Raw genomic sequence first — 5,240 nt, forward strand, 5'->3', positions numbered from 1 at the left:
AATCTTGCATTTTAAGGCATTTCTGCCTTAAAATGCAAGGCAGAAATGAGTTACTGTTGTAATTTGATATGTAGTTTTTAAATGTGTATCTGTAGACTTTGTTATTGAATGTATGTTTTGTAAATGTGAAGTGTTTTGCTGTTAAAACAGTAAAAAGTTGTTGCCGTTCTGTTCATTGAGGAAGTATTCTGGTTGGTTTCTAACTTACTGCTTACTTTGTACTACTTAGTTTTTACATAACTAGCTAAAAAAAACTTAGTCAATAAATAAATAAAGTTTAAAAAAAGTTTTTTTTTTTCTTTCTTTACCTATACCATACCCTTAACTTTGATAATGCATGCCCTGACAAGGCAATGATAACTCCCATTCAAATTTTCGATTTTCTACTCAAGTTTTAGAAATAAATGCAGAGCACACAATATTCCAACAACTTTCTTTATACTGGAAGGTTTACAACAGTCAAATACAGCTCACAATTAAAGTGACAATAGCATTAAGGCACAATTAAGTTTTACATAAAGAAAAACTAAGTCAAAGTTTTTTTTCTCTTTACCTGAAGAGGCTTCTTCAGATCTGCTTATTCTGGAAGGTTTAAAACAGTCTTAAGTCAAATACAGACACAATGAAGTTTTTTGTTTACCTATAGAAGCTCATTCTGGATTATTTGCAAAAAAGTGCAAAAAAGCGTCTGTCAATGAAAGTGCAAAGGCCGAAAAATAAATACTAAGTAAAAAAAAGTGTTTGTTTTTTTTTCTCTGAAAAGTGACTGAGTATCTAACAATGAAAGTGCAAAGGCCATAAAGTGACCCTGTTGCCAAAAAGTTTCAGTAAAATACTCACAAGTCCAGCAAACAACAAGTGAGCTGCTTCAAATAAAGTTGCTCCTTCACTCTACCTGGCAGAGTCCAAGCTGCTGTGTTCACAAGTCTTCTCCATTACATCTGTTAAGACAATAACATACAAGGCACAATGAATAAAAACAATGAGCTGGAATAACACAATCCAAATATATTTACATCAAGGGCAACTGGACAAAGTCGGTGTTTTTTGAAAATGTTAAGCTGAACTGAAGAAGCATCAAGAGGTGAAATGTCTTCATAAAACCTACTTCGTCCACTTGTCTTCGATGTAACTATTTTTGGAACAATCAAAAGCTGTGTTGGTCTCATTTACGTCTTGCCGTCAGTGTGGAAAGCCACAGTTGATGGGACCACAGTTACCTTTGACTCGTGCCAAACACCGTACACAGATTGCAGGTTGCACAGCAACAAATTCATCTTACATGATTGGAGAAATTGTGGCAGAGTCAAAGAACTGCAAAGATGGCACTCAGTCATTTGCACACTACGTACAGCAGTGATCATCAACTGGCAGTCCACGTCTTGGATTCCAAAACAAACATTAAATAATAATTTCATTTTTACTCCACTCTATCTGGTGCCTGACTTAGAGCTTTGAACTAAGCAAACTTTTGTTCAAGCACTCATCTCAGTGTTTCAAGCACTCATCACTCATCTCAGTGCTTTTGTTCACTCACTCATCTAAGGCCTTAAAGACAAGTCACTCAGCTTTATTGGACTGCAATCTGTCAACATTAAAAACTAACAAAACCATAACAGACTGTTCATTTCAAACTGTGCCACTCATTTCCCCTGAGATGTACTTCAAATATTCTAAAGTCTAGTTGAGTATAAGTACATAAGTCAGTGGATTCACATTACGTGAGGTCTGCAGTATGGACAGACTGACCAACACACCTAGACTGAAAGAAAATGTCACTGTAAATAAATGGGGCAAGTGGACACACTCAAAGTAACCACACCTATTACTGTGTAGTATTTTTCATGTATCTCCTTATAACCCCAGCAAACTGTCAATGTTTACTTCAGATTACACATACTCGTATAACAAACTATCAATAAATATCTTCAAATAAATTTCTCATTCACTTATTTCTGTTGTTCTGCTTTGGAGCAGGTGTCTCAAGCACAAATCACTGCAGGGTCACCTCACAATTCCATACATATATAAACAAATCCAAAAGTTAAAAGGAAAACAAACTCTTTTCTGTGTTGAAGACTTCCGTTAGGCAACTAGACATGACATTTTCACTCAACAGGTGGGCTAAGACACAACCTATCACCACCATACAGAAACCAATGAGGATTACAACAACCCATCAGACTCCTAACAACTGTTAACACTTCCCCAGATGACCCCAAACGGCCCACACGGCAGGAGGGACCTATATATATAGTATATATTTGCTGTACTCCCCTCCATCGGTTAGAACTGAAGAAGACTCATATGATTCATGAGGACACGCCCCCCGGTTCGCCATCACCAAAGGGCCTGGTGAATGCGCATATGAAACTGGTGAAGTTCAGTACCTCCATCAAGGTTAAGAACCACTGATTTGTAACATTTTTCAACAACTGCTATCACATCAATCATTTACATAAGAGTTCTCACCTTGGCTGTGTTGTCCTTTGAGGCACTGATGAACATGGTGAGGTCTGGATGTCGTTAATGTGCCTTTGTGCTCCTTAGCTTTCTTCAGGACTTCTCCGGAACATTGACAAATGAACAACAACAACAACAAAAAAGTTCCTCATTATCACAAGCTCTACAAACGATGCTGTCTTTGATTTACTATTTCTTTAGCAGTAATCAGGAAATTGTGTACTATCTGCATTCTTGTTTCTTTTATGGTATTCATTTGTTTATGTTGCACGTGACGATTACCTACCGATCTGTGGATCCCTCAGGTCGAACAGTTTCATGAAACACTGCAAGCCCATCTGCTTGTCTGTGGAAAACATGATGATGTTGCCGCTGAAATCGAAACCGTGTGTTCTGACGGCAGACATTAAAGAAGGGACAAAGAGCAAAAATTAAAGAACAAAATATAAAACACTTTAGAGGAAATTATCCAAAATACATTTAAACACTCATACACTAATATGTCTGCTGGAACCACCTATATAGCTGTTTATTTTATTTCATTATTTCGCTACTCAACTATTTACACTGTGCATATATTTCTTTCTATTTATTTTAGATACCTGTTCACATAACATCCTTATAATTATACACTATAAACTATATTATAGTTCTGCTTATAAACACATATCATAGGTATAATGTGGTATCCTTTACTACACATACTACTGCTGCTGGAACTCCCAAGAGATTCAGAACCTTCTATATATATATATCTATCTATCACATGCATTTTCTTTTCACCCACCGGTCTCGTGGGTGACAGTAATAAGATAAAAGGATGCAGTCACAGTTGACTCGATGCACCGCACAGCTCCCGTGGCTGTTGTAGGTACAGAGGACCACACGTTGGCCACCTGTGTGGGGAGACATTGTTGAAGGTAAATATTAAAAGGCTTCAATGCAATCATGGCTTCAATCACAAATGAATGGTTTGCTTTACACTACTGGCGCCACCAATAACCTGAGGAAGAAATCCACGTTGCACAACTTTCTTTTTAATCTGAATGAAAATAAATCACTTCTACTGGCCTAAGTCCCCTTTTCATGACTACAGTATGATTTTCATATCACACACACTATAGAACATATAGCCCTATGTTTGTAACAACCAAAAGTCAACAATAGCAGAGGATTACTCTGCTACTCGACTAGCAGAGTCATGTTGTCATTTGTAGGTTCACGTGGACATTGCATATTCTTGACGTCAAATTTATTACTACCTTATAGTCATTGGTGGCACTTGTTAAGCGCAATCATTTCATGGCACTCACTGGATCTTTAGCGACGGAAAACAGGTCTCCATGGACCGTGTGAGGCCCTTCAGTAGGATGGGTTTCTGTAAAGAAAAGCAATATTTGCAAGTTAATTTCATATTTTCAAAAAGGTGCATCAGCCCAGCTCAAACTCCTGTCAAAGGAGTTTGAGCTGAATTTACCACGACAACTATATGTTCATTATTTAGGACGAAAAACTAACTACAAATTTTAACTTCTGACAAAAGTTAACGTTAGCTGCCGAGACGCATATGCTAGCGTAAATTGCACAGTCTCGACCGAACACTACCATTTCAAACAAAACAACAATAACAACAACTATATATTCAGACATTCTGTATGTATATCTTTTTGTATATATATTCAGACTTTCTGTATACATAGTCAAGGATTAATATCCTGAGTGGCATGCCTTAATACACACACACACACACACACACACACACATATATATACATTATTTCTTTGATTCAAAGAAAATAACAGTCAAAACTAAAATCCATCTAGGTAAATCTTAATTAGAAAAGAAATGTGTATAATATAATTTCCATTAGGGTCTGCCCACATGCTCCGAGTATCCCATTACGGCTAAATAAAGTGAAAAACACAGACATATGGCCCTGTAAATTTCCATCATGTGTCCTGTAATCAAATGATCTATAGCTGGCTCTGTTTTTTGCCCTATTGTACTCTGTGCGCCTGTGGAGCGACTGTAGAACCCCGTAGAACAATGCTGGAGTTTGAAGAGGCCCTTTTAAATTAGCTTCACTTTGCAGCTCTGCATATCAAGTCGAATCATCGTCAGTGAAACCTAATATGTCAGTTTCAGTCTGGTATGGCAACCATTGCTGGGGTTTGTCTGGCTGTCTGTAGGACAATTGGTTAAATAAAGTTAACCGTTTCTCTCCCCGAGCTACATGGCTGCTTTGATCCTGCTGCGCCTGGCGCCTGTCTGCTCCCTCCTCCCTCCCCTCCCCGTGACACTGATAGATTGCTGGGTAACTATACAAGCTCACAATGACTGTAATTTAGTGTCCAACAACATTACATTCTCCTTTGCTCACTCTCTATTATCACTCTCACTCTACTACTGTTTGAAAGCTGCACGTCATGCTGTCTATTATGTTTGGTTTCTCCTCCTTTGTTTGATAACGAAGGAGTAAATCATATTTCCTGCCAAGCCAAAAAAGCTCAACAATATAAGCTGCACTTTTGCACACATTAGGATAACAAAGCAAACATCTTATTTTTAAAAGACGCTGCATCAAGTTATTTTGTAAGACCAGCATACACACACAGAAGGTAAACTGAGTTATTCCCTGAAATTAATAAACTTCAAAATAGGGTTGTTTCCTGTTACTGTAAGATTATGTTAGCCATATTTATCAACAGGTGGTAGATCCAACAATATCGGCTAGGTTAGGCATGGGCAAACTAAGGCCCGGGGGCCGGATGCGGCCC

At 37.9% G+C, this 5,240-nt stretch overlaps 1 long non-coding RNA gene across 6 annotated transcripts in view; it reads right to left on the minus strand.

The window, feature by feature from the left end:
- Nucleotides 1–421: 421 nt before the first annotated feature.
- LOC103387342 (uncharacterized) overlaps nt 422–5,240 on the minus strand; it is a 20,179-nt gene continuing 15,360 nt past the window's right edge. For 4 of the 6 annotated variants that reach the window (XR_522410.3, XR_003051314.1, XR_001760811.2 and 1 more), the window contains 5 exons: nt 3,777–3,841; nt 3,251–3,359; nt 2,750–2,856; nt 2,473–2,562; nt 422–941 (listed from right to left, as the gene is read on the minus strand). This is a non-coding gene — a long non-coding RNA (uncharacterized LOC103387342). Of the gene's footprint in view, nt 942–2,472; nt 2,566–2,749; nt 2,857–3,250; nt 3,360–3,725; nt 3,842–5,240 lie in introns of all 6 variants that reach the window. The other 2 variants (XR_001760813.2, XR_001760812.2) reach the window with 2 other exon arrangements.

Source organism: Cynoglossus semilaevis, chromosome 12 (genome assembly GCF_000523025.1).
Source record: "Cynoglossus semilaevis isolate Cse_v1.0 chromosome 12, Cse_v1.0, whole genome shotgun sequence".
In the NCBI taxonomy this organism is placed as follows: Eukaryota; Metazoa; Chordata; class Actinopteri; order Pleuronectiformes; family Cynoglossidae; genus Cynoglossus; species Cynoglossus semilaevis.